Below are 13,272 nucleotides of genomic sequence, written 5' to 3'. Positions count from 1 at the left end.
AGAGGAGCTCTGGCCCCTGGAAATGGACAAGGTGGCTGTTCTCCCAGCTCCTGCCACTCAGCCCAACACCAGCAGCTCTGAAGAGGGGGCTGCCATGCTCCTACTGGCTGCCTGCTCAGGGTGTGGGACCGGAAAATGCAGAAGTCTAGAAGCCTGCTCCGTGACTGTGAAGAAAGCAGGGAGGGAAGATAAGGGAGTGGCCATAGGGGTGAGAAAGGATGAGGGAGAGAGAAGTCTGTGTGACCGGAAGTGTTTTCAGGAGAGGGGAGCAGTGGTTCCAGGGAGCCCCATCATCTGTACGTATCACAAGTTCACAAGTACATATCCAGCAAATGCCCCACACAGGCACTGTGGCCCTGCGTTTACCACCATTACCAGGAGTCATCTCACAATGGGGTCTTTCTCTTCTGTTTCTCTGCCCTCCACCCTCCCTCACCAAGTCCTCTGCTAGAAGACAGTGGCAGAGAGGAGGGAGGGAGGAAGGGGCACAGTGGGCCTTCAGATGTCTCAACTGGCTTCCAGTGAGCCCCAGCCCAGTCTGGTAGGGAGTCTGGGGACACTTAGAAAGTCAGGGAAGAGAATCCTGACCCACAGGGAATGTATTAAGATGGTCAAGCAAAGATGGCAAAGGCCAGAGGAAGTGTGACGATGGGCAGAGATACTGGCCTGTGCAGAGCTCCCCGGAGAAGCAGCTTGTGTCTTGGGAATGTCTCTTGTCTCTTCCTTGATAAACCTTGCCCCTGCCACCTCCGCCCCCCACCCCACCATGGCTTCCTATACCCAGGCAGATCTCTGTCTACCACCCTAGCTGTTCTGGACAGTGAACTTCAAGCATGTCAATGTTTAATCCTGATGCCACTTATAGGCACCTCTTCTCCATGCAGTGTCTACACAGTGGACTGAATCGCCCAGCTCAGAACGTAACCAAGGGCTTGCAACCATTATCCTTTGGAAGAGTGCTCCTCAGGGAAGGGGTGCTACCAGTGTGTTGGCCCCCAGAACTTGCTGAGGGAGAAAAGGAGTGGGCAAGTGTTTTAGCTTGAATTTTTCCCTAAAAATCAACACTCTCCAGCAGCTTATCTGACCCACCTCTACATCTCCTGCTTTACTTTTCCAGTGTCTTGGGAATTAGGTGGCAGAGTAGTTTAATGAAGGGAGTGTGAACTTTGGATTCAGACACACCCAGATTCAAATCCCATTGCCATCTCTTATAGGTGTAAGGCCTCGGAAAAGTGGCCGCCTTCATGAACCTCAGTTTCTCTGCCTCTAAAATGGGTCAGGAATGCTGTTTCTTGCAGTCACTGAATTAGTCTAGCCCAGTACCTGGCCCAGAGCAGGTGCTCAGCAAACATCAGTCTCCTTCTTCACTTGCTGGGATTGGGGAAATCCAGCCTGAAAGCTCATGCACTCCTGCAACATTTTAGAAGATCTTCCTACTTTCTCAATTTAGTGACTATACATATGCGTTAATATACCCCACTGGAAAAAGTTTACTGGGTTATTTCTTGGTGAGTTTTAAGAAACAATTAAGCATAGAAAATGTACGTTAGTAAACTATCTGTAAATAGCTGGTGCCGAGCAGAAATTTTAGGTGAAATGAGAAAGGATTCAAGCAAAAGTGTTACACTTACTCCTCTGAGGGGCTTCTCAACTCTCAGACTGACATTTCCAAGGGGCTTTCCCCACACAGAATAACAACGTAAGTCCCATGTCCCCTGGCTTCTGCCAGTGCGATTTGTCATGTTGCTTCTTTGCTCATTGGTGGTAGTTCACCCAGGCCTCTGGGTGAAGTCCAAGCCTTTGGACACATTGCCAGATGGGCCTCTACCTACACCTCCGGCTCCATCTTCTACCATCCCACCTCCACACCCCACCTCCCATCCACACCAAACCACCACTGACTCTTCAAATGCACCTGTTCTTTTGGCCTTTGCATAGTCTAGTCTTCCAATGGAATGCCCAGGCTTCTCTCATCAGCTAAGACTCAGCTAAACACCACCTCCACCAGGCAGTCTTCCCTGCACACCTCCACACCCTCACCACATCCCAAGAGCGAACTTTCTGTGCTCTTGTCTGCGTATCCCATAGCCCTTCTGGCTGAGGGCCTGCTAGGGACAAAGACCATGCCATTCCCCTTTACATCACAGAGTTTAGTAGGTACCCGGTAAATGTTTGCTGACTGAATGAAGGAATAAAGAGATGACAAAAGGAGATTTGCAAGAGAAAAGAGGATTCGGGGCAGTGCAGGGCTCTCTCCAACTTCAGAGCCCTGCAGGACACAGGTAACAATGATAACCATGTACTACACAGCATCAAGCACACCTAGGAAAAGCAGGTTCATGAGCCCATTTCACAGGCCAGGAAACCAAGGCATGGTTGGGGAGGCTGTGGCTCATCGGGGCTAGGAGATGGCAAGCCAGTACGGAACGCCATGGCTCCTCTGATCCTGAGTCCTGTGGCTTGAAGTGGGGTCCTCCTCTTGCCTCAGAGCCCACTTCCTTGGGGAGCGACATTTGAGATGTGGTCCTGCTCATAGGGAGAAGAGCGGTTCTGTGTTTCTGTGAAGAATGCGCTTTCCACCCTGCAGAGCTTCCCAAGGTCAAGGTGCCAGGTGCCAAGTTGCAGCACACATGGGAGCAAACAATCAACTGTCTTGGACCACCCAGAGCGGAGACCCTCACCCTCGGACCCAACTCTCCCACACTGCTAAGGGCAGGTGCCACACCATCTCTCATAGGACACCAAAGTTGCCTACTTCTTGTGCCTTGGGTGGGTCCAGGATTGTTAAATGTGGACCCTGGTTTTCTCCAAATCTTAATTAGCTAAGAAGCAAGGTGACAAGTTTCACTGGAATCTAAGGTTGCAGAATGAGGTCTGTAACATTGTGTCTCAAATGGGGGAGGAGGGTAGAGACTGTGGGATGGGGATGGTCCATTCAGGGAAGAGAGGCAGGACCAGGCAGATAAGAGATCTCATCCACCAGACAGATAACGGGGCTAAAGTGACAAAGGAGCTAGAAGCTGCACTGGTGCGTTCAGAGAAAGAAAGAGTATATTAAATTTTAAACAAAGCCCACCCCAGGGGAACCTCCAGCCTCCCTCTCCCAACCCGTGCCTCCTGTTTCCAGCACACAAGTCGTCAAGTTTAGAGAAACCGAATCATCCCTCATCTCTAGGGGCTGGGTTTTGTGTTTTTGTTTTTTGCAACCCAACGGGCAGCAGCTGGCACACCGTGTCTCTCTGGGTTGGGGGAGCTTGGGCCTCCTCTAGCCCTTGTGGCCTCTTGTCAGGCCTGAGAAAGGAGGGGGCAGGCTAGAACTGGGCTTCAGCTGGACACAGGAGTGATGGGGGGCCCGGCACCAGAACAGAGCAGATGCAGGAAAGAGCAGGAGGTGCCAGGTCCAGAGGGTAGGTAGGCACTAGCCTAGGTGTCACCAGGAGCCAAGAAGAAAGGAGTAAGAAGGAGGGAAGGTCCTCAGAGGCCTCACCAGCTACCATAAAGAATGTGCTGGTATGGAGGAGGAAGAGGGCAGAAAAGGAGGAAGACGAGTGAGGAGCTGGAACAGGAAGGCCCAATTTAGCCTAAGCATATGTTACTTCCGCCATAATTCCATCAAACCTCCCTCCTGCCCCCCGACCCCCGCAAGGTGATGACTGAGGAATCGGGCTGCAAGGGCTGAAGGTCTGGGCAGAGGCACCCCCCCCACCCGGCAGGACCCACAGGACAAGTCTGAGGCCTGCACAGGAAGTCCTCCATGCCACTCCCACAAACACCAACCGAGCCAGGGAGGACCAGCCTCGGTCTATGGAGTTAGGAAGAAAGACCAGCCTAAGCTCCCCGAGAGAGTCAGGGATCCTCAAAGACAGCACTGCCGCCAGGCACCCTAAGGATGGGCTCCTTGAGGTTTCCCAGGGGAGCCACAGGCTGGCCCAGCTGCCTGCAGTCAGAGGAAACAAAAAAGACCTCCAGCCTCAGCACTGAGACCCACTGCAAACAAAGAGGCAAGGACTGGAGGTTCTCTTTCCCAGGTCAGCAGTGCCCCGGGTTTCTCAGGCCTTTCCCAGGCCAGTCACTCTTAATCAACACGTGTGAAACAGTTCGAAAGTGTGTCTTAAAAACGCACAACCCGGTTTTAAAAGAAGATGACTTAATATTCACCTAAAAGGAATCAAAAATACTACACAACATTTCTGGAGGCCATTTTAACCATCCAAATCCAGAGAGTTTAGAATGTGCCCTTGGCGCAGGGATTCCATTCTAGAAATGTACCCTAAGGATATAATCAAACAATACCCCAAGGATGTTCACCACAGCATTCTTTTTTTTTCCTTAGTGGAGGTACTGGGAATTGAACCTAGGATCTCGTGCATGCTAGGCATGTGCTCTACCACTAAGCTACAGCATTCTTTATGAGAGAAAAAGAAACAACCTAAATGAAGGCAACTGCTTAAATATATTATGATCCATCTGTTCAAAAGACTACTATGCAACCTTCTAAAGTAACTTGGAGAACATTTAACACAATGGAAAATTTAATAACATTGTCAAGTAAAAGCAAAACTAGTAAGATGCACCGACATGATGAGTATAATCTCATTTTTCTCAGTATACTGTATACATGTATTTACATGCAATATAATGTGTATGTGCAGTCGAACTGTAATAATTCTACCTAACTGAAAAAAATCTCATTTTTTAAATTAAAAAATATACACTGGAAGGGTGTGTCATATACTGAAATATTAATAATTATAAGTGGTTTTTATTTTCTTCTTTTTGCTTGTTTCTATTTCCTAAATTTTTTTGCAACAATCATAAATCTCTTTGTAACAAGAAAAAAAATCAATAAAAGCTATTCTCTAAAAAAACAAAAGGAGGGGATCCAAGATCCAAGAGATTGTACATTCCTTGGACATTCAAATCTGAACAGGATTTGAACAAAACAAAGCAAAACTGGACAGAGACACTTAAAACCACCTAAGTATACTTTCAAGGACTAAGAGGTAGTTTCCAGTGAAAAGGAATTAAAATCTTCCAGAAGGCCCAAGTGAGTGCAGGAAGGGTGAGTCAAGAGTCAAGAGCCAAACCCTGAGAACAGTCAGGACCCCACTTTTCTGTCCAGGCCCTCGGAGTAACTGCCACGGGGTAATTGGAGAGTGGGAGGAGGGAAATGAGAACAGGCAGAGGGGCTGAGGTGTGAAAAAACAAAACAAATATTACTTTTGTCCTTGATCAAGGAAAAGACAATGACCATCTCTTTAGACAGTGAATTCAAAGTGGGGAATTAGGGGGAGGGTATAGCTCAGTGGCAGAGTGCATGCCTAACATGCATGAGGTCCTGGGTTCAATCCCCAATACCTCCATTAAAGATAAATATATAAAAAACTAATTACCTGTCCCCAAAATTAAAATAATTAATTAATTAATTAATTTTTAAAAAGGGAGGAGGGAGGAATTTTTTAAAAGCCAGTTCCTGAGCTGAGATTTTTTTCACCTAGCTGGTAAAAGAGTATGCATTTTTATAATCAAGGTATAAAAGCCCCCAAAGAGGGGTTTGGAAGAGAAATTCTGACAAGCTCTGTAACTGAAGCAACAGAACTTACCTGATGTTACACAAGAGGTTCTTCCAGATAATGAGCTAGAACACAAGAAGATAACAGAGTGGAACGCTCGGGAGTACTCAGAGCGTACCACTGACAGAAGTTGGCCTTAGTGTAAAATGAGCTAAAGCCCAAGGAAGGAAAAATCCTGCAGGGCATGGGCTTAATTATTCAAGCATCAGGAAAACCCGAGGAGCAATGGGAGATGTCTGAATTTTTCCAGTCCTCTTTCTGATCAATAGCTTTAAAATCTATCTCGAAGTTTAAATTCAACCATTTGGGGAACGTTTATTGGGTGCCTCCATCCCTTCATGCATTCAGCAAATAGTCAGGTGCAAACTTTACGTGGGTACAGCTCTGTGACGTTCAAGGCACTTCTACTTCCACTGGCCCAACAAGCAAAAATGGACAGTGTGGGTCATTAGGATGCATCCTTTGTAAAGATGCCAAGTAGCACAGTGACAGGGTGCTGGACATGTCAGCTCAGGCCCTCAGATCCTGAAGACTTTCTACTCCCAGGAGCATTCCTCAGCCCCAAAGGACTCTGCCTCTTTCTTAAGAAATGATGGCTCCAACTTAGAAAATGAATAGGACACTGCACACGAGGACAGGTAGTGCTAGATGGTTCTGTATCTCTTAAAGACATCAAGTTCTTCCCCCAGGTGAAGCTGCTAAAAATTACAGCCTCATATTATATATGGCCAAAACCTTTAGCCTTGTTCTCTGTAAAGAACTTCTCTTCAGCGAAGAGGAAGTAGTCAATACCCTACTTTGAAAACAGCACAGGTGTTTCTGTGAGACAAAAACCAAAACCCAAAAACCAAAAATCAAAAAACCACCTCTCTCTCTGTTTAATTAAAGAGATGCCATCCAGTTGCACCTGTGGATGGAAAATAGAAAAAGTGGTTCTTCCAGATTCATCCAAGTACCTTCAGCCCTGAAAACTTCCCTGCCATAAAACAAAGTGAAGGCACCAGCTGAAGGCACCAGCTGAAGTCACCAGAAAGTGCTCCCTCGGCACCTGGCAGCAGCTGGTGCCTACCTGAGGCCAGTTCATACAGACAGTAATAAAAGCTCCCTTGAAATAATGTTAAGGTTCAGACACTCTGATAAAAGCTGGGAACTTCAAAGGTAGGACTGCAAAGCCCATCCCTAATCCTCCTCATTGTGTCTGATGTGGAGGGCTGGGTTCTGGGCTGGCTCCACCACCTCCTGCCTGAGCTCTGGCCAGTATGACCTGTGAGCCAGCCGGGCAGCTGGAGGCCAAAGGAACTTTACAGTCACTCCCTTGAGGGGGTGGGCCTAGGCCATGGGGCACAGCCATTGGTCCTCGACCTATGAGATGTCAGTTAAAAATAAAGGAAGGAAACAAAATACGGATCTACAGACATGAGCCCAGGGATTCTGGAGTGAGAACTGGATTCAATGCCAGATTCGAAGGCTCTCTCCATGAACTTGGGCAGGTCACTGCAGACTTTCGAGCATCGGTTTCTTGGTTTATAAAATTGGTAACCTCGCTAGGGGCCGCTGAGGAGAGTAATTAAAATAGCCTACGTGAAAATGCAAAGGTGAGATCCTCTTCCCTCCCTCCGTCTTTCCCACCCTCCCTTCTTCTCTCCTTTAAAAAAAATAGTTTTTAATTAGGTAGTATATGCACAAAGTACAAAATTCAAAATGGAGAAAAAGGAACACAGTGAAAAGTTAGTATCTGCTATGGGAAACCACTGTTCCCAGTCTCCTAGATATCCTTGCAGAATGCCGCACAGCCAGGCATTCTGTCCTGTATTTTCTTAAGAAAATACGTCAGCAACTATATTGATACACTATCTCGAAAAATGCATCATTTTACATGTTACATGCTTATACCTGTGAGAGGCATTCCCAGAAGTGGAGTTGCTTGTGCACTTTTAATAAATATTGGCAAAATCCTCTCTATACAGGTGGTATCAGCTCACACTCTATCAGCAATTATGAGAGTATCTGTTCCCACTGTCACTTCTCCATAGCACAGTTAACTTGCATTTCTCTTATTACTAGTGGGCTGAATACCTTTTGTGGTTAAGAACCATTTGTACTTCCTTTTCTGTGAACAGTCCATGTTCACAGCCCATTTTAAAAATTGTGTTGATGGTCTTTTATTTCCTTTTTAGATATTAAAGAAATTAGCTCTATCTCTGATATATGTTGCAAAAATGTTTTCCCAGTTTTGAGAAGCAGAGACTCTTTTGACTCTGTTCATGATTTTGCCACACTGAAATTTTTCACTTGTATAGGGATGAATATATTAATCTATTCTTCCATAGCTTCTGGGTTTTAAGTCAAACTTAGAAAGTATTTTCCCTGACTTCATTTTTTATATGTACCATCTTTACTCCTTCTGAAATTTATTTTGTTATAAAGTGCTCATTAAAAAAATGAATAGCCACCAAGTTGTCTCAAGTTACAAATTTTAAAATGTCACCTTTCATATTAATTTTTGAGTTCCTTCTCTTTCTTCTTGTCCAAATCATGCCATTACCTCAGAATTGCATTCTTTTTCTCCAAGACCCTCTTATCCCTTCATTCCATTTGTGAACCAAGAGTTGATCCATATGATCATGACTGACAAGTCATACAAGTTATATTGAATCTCAGTATCTTACAGCAACTAGCAATCTCAGAAGCATCCCTTCATTTTATAGCTAAGGTCACTTAGATCCAAAGAGGTAAACTGGACTTGTCTAAGATCATGCGGTAGGGTAGTGCCTGTGATTTTTTTTTATTACTATTCAACAAGAATAGAAATACTGATTTTGCCATAAACTCTGTTCAATCAAAAGACATCTACTAAGTAACTACTCTGTTCAAAGTGAGCCAGGCACTGGGGCTCCAGAAATAAATGACAAAGCTCTGAGCTTTTAAGAAATTCAGAGTCCAGTGTGGGGTCTGAACACACCCACTTATAGACGAATAGGTAAGGTTAGAGTGTCAATGAATGTAGAAGAGCCGGTTACTTCTGCAAGAGATGGCATGGAGAAGGCTCTGAAGATACATAGTTTTTAATTGGACCTGACATGACTAGGACTATGTTCAAATATGGAGGGAAGGCATTTGGCAATAAGGGAACAATGGGATAAAGTGGGGTGCCTGCTAGTAGTGTTAGCTGTGTGCAGAGTTTTCAATGAAGACTCCTCTGAGAATCTGTGGTCACTGGCAGGCCCGCATGTGGGTGTGGGCTCTGTCCTCAAAACTGCAAGCTAAGAATTAAACTCACAATAAAAAATCCTAAAATACATAAGGAAACAAGCCCTCATGAGTGGGAGAGAGCAGGAGCATCAAACAATAGAACTATACCTGCAAATGTTCCAGGTATTAGAATTACTGGACACAAAAAAATACATATGTTTAATACGATCAAGGAAATAAAATGAGATTTAAAAACAAGTAAGGAGTAAACAATAAAACAAAATAAATTAGAAAACAAGTAAGGAGTAAGATGTCATTTTTAAAAAGGTCATACATACTTGAAAAAGAATTAAATAGAAACATGAAATAAAAACATAATCATCCAGATTAAAAACCTAAAGGATGAACATCAAGGAAAATAAACGGATTAAGACACATCAAATATATTAAAATCTGTGAGTTAACACTGATATTAAAAATACCTCAGTGGAAGGTCCAAACAGAAAATTAGAGACAACTGAAGAGAGAATTAGTGAACTGGAAGACAAATAAGAAATTACCCAGAAAACACTAAAAAAAAACCCAAACAAACCCCAGAAGATTGAAAATGAAAAACAAGTTACGAGATGTAAAGGAGAGAATAAGTTCTAACATACATCAGACTGGAGTTGCCAAGGAGGAACCAGAGAGAGAATGATGGAAAGATAATAGTCAAAGAGATAAAGGCTGAAATTTTTCTAAAACTGGTAAGTCACTAATCTTTGGCTTCAGGAAGTCTAATGAACACTTAGCTAAATAAAATAAAATCCACTCCTAAATACAATAAACTGCAAACACACACACGCGCGCACACACACCCCACCATCACCACAACAATAACAAAACAACAACCAGGGAGAAGAAATTACCTAAGATCAATAACTGGACTACCAACTTCTCAATATCAGCAACGAAAGGCAGAAGACAGTGGAATACCATCTTTAAATACAAAGAGAAAACAATTGCCAAGCTAATGTTTTATACCCAGGAAAACAATCTCTTAACAATATATGCAAAATAAAATTTCAGTCAAACAGGAACCTGAAGTTTATAATTAAATCACCCACCACATGATGTTCTGATTCCACAAAGAAAGCCTAAGATGCAAAGAGAAATATAAGTAAAGTGATAAATATGTGGAAAATTAAAGGTTAACCAACCATATAGAATACTGAAAATAATGCCCAATTTGTGGTATTAAAGAGTGAAACAAGACAGAGCTAAACCATTATATGACAACTGAATGTGAGCAGGGACAATGGTGACTATATAAAGCATCCCCAGATCCGTGCATTGCTCAGAAAAAGATATGGACACCAGCTAACCGTAAACCTTAAGCAGTTTCCATGCATCAAAAGAACAGAACTAGAGTATATAAGTTCCAAAGCAGTAAAGAGAAAAAAGAGTGAAGGAAAAAAAAAAAGAGAGAGAGAGAGAATAATCAGAAAAAGGAGAAACAGAAAACACAAACTAAGATGGTAGGAAGATATCCATATATACCCAAAATTATAACTAAGTAATCCCAGCTCTAGGCTATTAACAGGATACATGAGGACAGGAATATAGACCAAGAGTCCAGGCTGTGCAGGCTGAAACCATAGACACAGATGGGAAGCAAGTAGCAGAGAACTGTGGCTGAGGCACCAAAGCATAGCCAGAGGAGGAGGGAGTAGCAGAAAAAGCATAATTAGAGAGATGGGAGGAGGATCCAGAGTGACGAGCCAGAACCCACTGGGGGCAAGGGTCTCATGACAGTACCTGTTACTGAGAAGCCAGATAAGTAGAGGCCACCAGGTGTGATTAGGAGGTGACCATGACCTCTGGGAGAGCAGGTGGGAGTCAGAGTGATACTCTGCTGCTTCAGAGCTGGAGAGAAGGGGAGAGAGGAAGTAGGGATAGAAAGGGTGGACTCTTCTTTGTGAAGTCCTAGGGTGAAGAGAACTGAAATGTGAGTGGGGTCGGGGAGACCCAGGGCCAAAGGAAAAGGAGAAGGGTATGTCTGTAGCTGTAGTGGGGACCTGGGCACAGGAGGATGTCCAGTGCTCAGTCGTAGGGAGGCATCCTGGGTGGGACATGGGAATGAGGGTTGACGGTGGTCATGAGGCCTGGGTGACCAGGCAGAGGTTTCTTAGCTTGGGGCAGTGGTGGGCAAAGCTGCTTCAAGGAGGGCTGTGCAGTGGGAGAACTGGAAGAATTCAGAATTTCAGCAGTGAGCTGCTTCTGGATAATGGTCCAGAAGAGTCCACAGTGGTCCTGTGGTCTGTGGCTAGTGAATGGATGGGAGGTGAGACTGTGGGCCTGGGAGCCCCAGGATGGGACATCATAGGGTGAGGTTAACCAACCAGCACCATCAGTCTCCCAAGGGTTCCTCATGCTCACTGAGAAGCCAGATGAGACATGGTCTTCGTGAGGACATCTTGATGTGGCACATAACATAACCACTCAAGTTTGTACGGTTTTTTTACCAAACACATGCAAAACAACCTTCCCTATCCAGCCATCCCACTGGCCTCACTGGGAATGGGACGGGGTCGGGGATGGTGTTCAGGCACCAACCAGAAGACAAACCACACATAACCAAGAGTCATCACAGAAGTTATTCTCCTGTGTAAATCTGCAGGGTGGACATTCCTGCTTTCCGTAGTGATCAGTCTTACCTGATTTTGATTCTCGATTTATTACACGTGGAGGGGAAGGGAAGGAAGAAAGGGAAGGCAGCTGGGCCCTTATTTTCAGCTTCCCGCTGCCCTGAAAATCCTCTCGGTACTCCCGAAATACACACATGATAGAGCATACATATTTAATATCAGAAACTCCTTAATGATGATGGTCGTAGAAGATAAAACTAAAACCCCCCTAGAGATCAACCCACTTCTAATAGTCCCTTTACTCCATTTACAAATATCTAGATTATAAAGATAATACATACTGATAAATATTCAAATAGCACAGAAGTGAATAAGAGAGAAGACAAAAAGCCTCTGTACTTGGGGTAAGGCACTAGGGATGGGGGAGGAGTCAGGTCTGTGAGGCTCACACATTAATTAGTAGGTAATAAAAGCCACTTATTTTACCTTTGGAAGCTGCTGATTTGACATACATTTGGCCCTGCTTTGGCTTCTAACATCCTTTAATCCCCTCTTTCAGAATCTACCCCAATATCCTCCAACCACCTCACCCCCCTTACTTGACTGTGTTCAAGTGCTTTCTGTCCAATTCTAGAATTTTTAATTTACCTTGCAGTACTGCAGCAGTCTTGTTTTCTAATTCTTCTTTTTGCAAACAATCATGAGTTGAGCCCAGTAGTGACGCAGGCTCTCACGGGCTAGCCTGGCAACCCAGTGCTATTTGTTACATATTTCCTTGGGAAAACCGCTTTCAGTTTTATGCATGAACAACTGGGAGATACTTACCTGTAAAGCGGGGGCCTCTGTAATCTCAATTTCTGCGCTACCAAAAAGAGCTCTCCCCTAGTCCCACCTGCCCTGTTACTAAGGTAGACTTTGCGAGGAGCAGGGACTCTGGGGCCTGACTGCCTGGGTGCCAGTCCTGGTTCTGACACTTACTAGGTGTGTGACCTCAGGAAAAGCAGTCAACCTAAATGAGCTTATATATGGAAAGTGCTTAGACTAGTGCCTGGCACATAGTAAGTGCTGCATAATAAAAGAGCTAGAAGCTGAACAGTGCATGTAAATCAGTGACGTTAGAACCCTCCCTCACACCATACACAAAAATAAACTCAAAATGGCTTCAAGACTTAAATATAAAACATCATAAATCTCCTAGAGGAGAACGTAGGAAGAACTTTCTCTGATATACATTGTAGCAACATTCTCCTAGGTTACGTCTACCAAGGCAATAGAAATAAAAGCAAAAATAAACAAATGGGACATAATTAAACTTATAAGCTTTTGTACAGCAAAGAAAACTATAAACAAAATGAAAAGACAACCTATGGAATGGGAGAAAATATTTGCAAACAATGCGACTGATATGGGCTTAAAAGAGCTGGGAGAAATGAGTCAAGAAAGCCTTTGGCCCCTAGTTCTGGGAGGCTGCAGACCCCTTTGAGGCTGGTGAAAGTTACAGGTTCTCTCCCTAGCAAAGTGCACATACACGTAACTGTCTGCATAGGTGCAGGTGTAACTGAAGCCCACCATGGCTGCGAGGGTCTAGGAGCTCTGGTTCCAATCCTCTGCTTCTCTCTACAGTGATGTGAGGATCTCAGGGGCGAAACACCATGGCAGTTCTTGAAGTATTATGTTCACATGCACGGAACTCTTGAGCAGTTTCCTCCCACCCTTGGTTTAGGTTCCATTTCTGGCAAAATGTCACACCTTCCTCCCTCAAAGCCCTTTGACCTTTGCACACTTTTCTCTTGCTCTCTGTGTGCTCCACAAAGCTCCACATGCTTTTGGCAAAGTACGCCCATCTTTCCCCAGACAAAGGTCTGACCCCTCTAGCGCTG

At 44.6% G+C, this 13,272-nt stretch overlaps 1 protein-coding gene and 1 non-coding gene across 4 annotated transcripts in view; one reads left to right on the top strand and one right to left on the bottom strand.

The window, feature by feature from the left end:
• The window catches only part of ZNF710 (zinc finger protein 710), a 63,536-nt gene that overhangs the window by 43,680 nt on the left and 6,584 nt on the right, over positions 1–13,272 (bottom strand). The window lies entirely within an intron of this gene.
• TRNAV-AAC (transfer RNA valine (anticodon AAC)) lies at positions 5,291–5,363 on the top strand. Its single transcript has one exon. It is a non-coding gene; the product is annotated as a tRNA-Val (tRNA).

The sequence above is a fragment of the Camelus dromedarius genome, chromosome 29 (assembly GCF_036321535.1).
Source record: "Camelus dromedarius isolate mCamDro1 chromosome 29, mCamDro1.pat, whole genome shotgun sequence".
In the NCBI taxonomy this organism is placed as follows: Eukaryota; Metazoa; Chordata; class Mammalia; order Artiodactyla; family Camelidae; genus Camelus; species Camelus dromedarius.
This window is presented reverse-complemented; position numbering and strand designations above follow the sequence as displayed.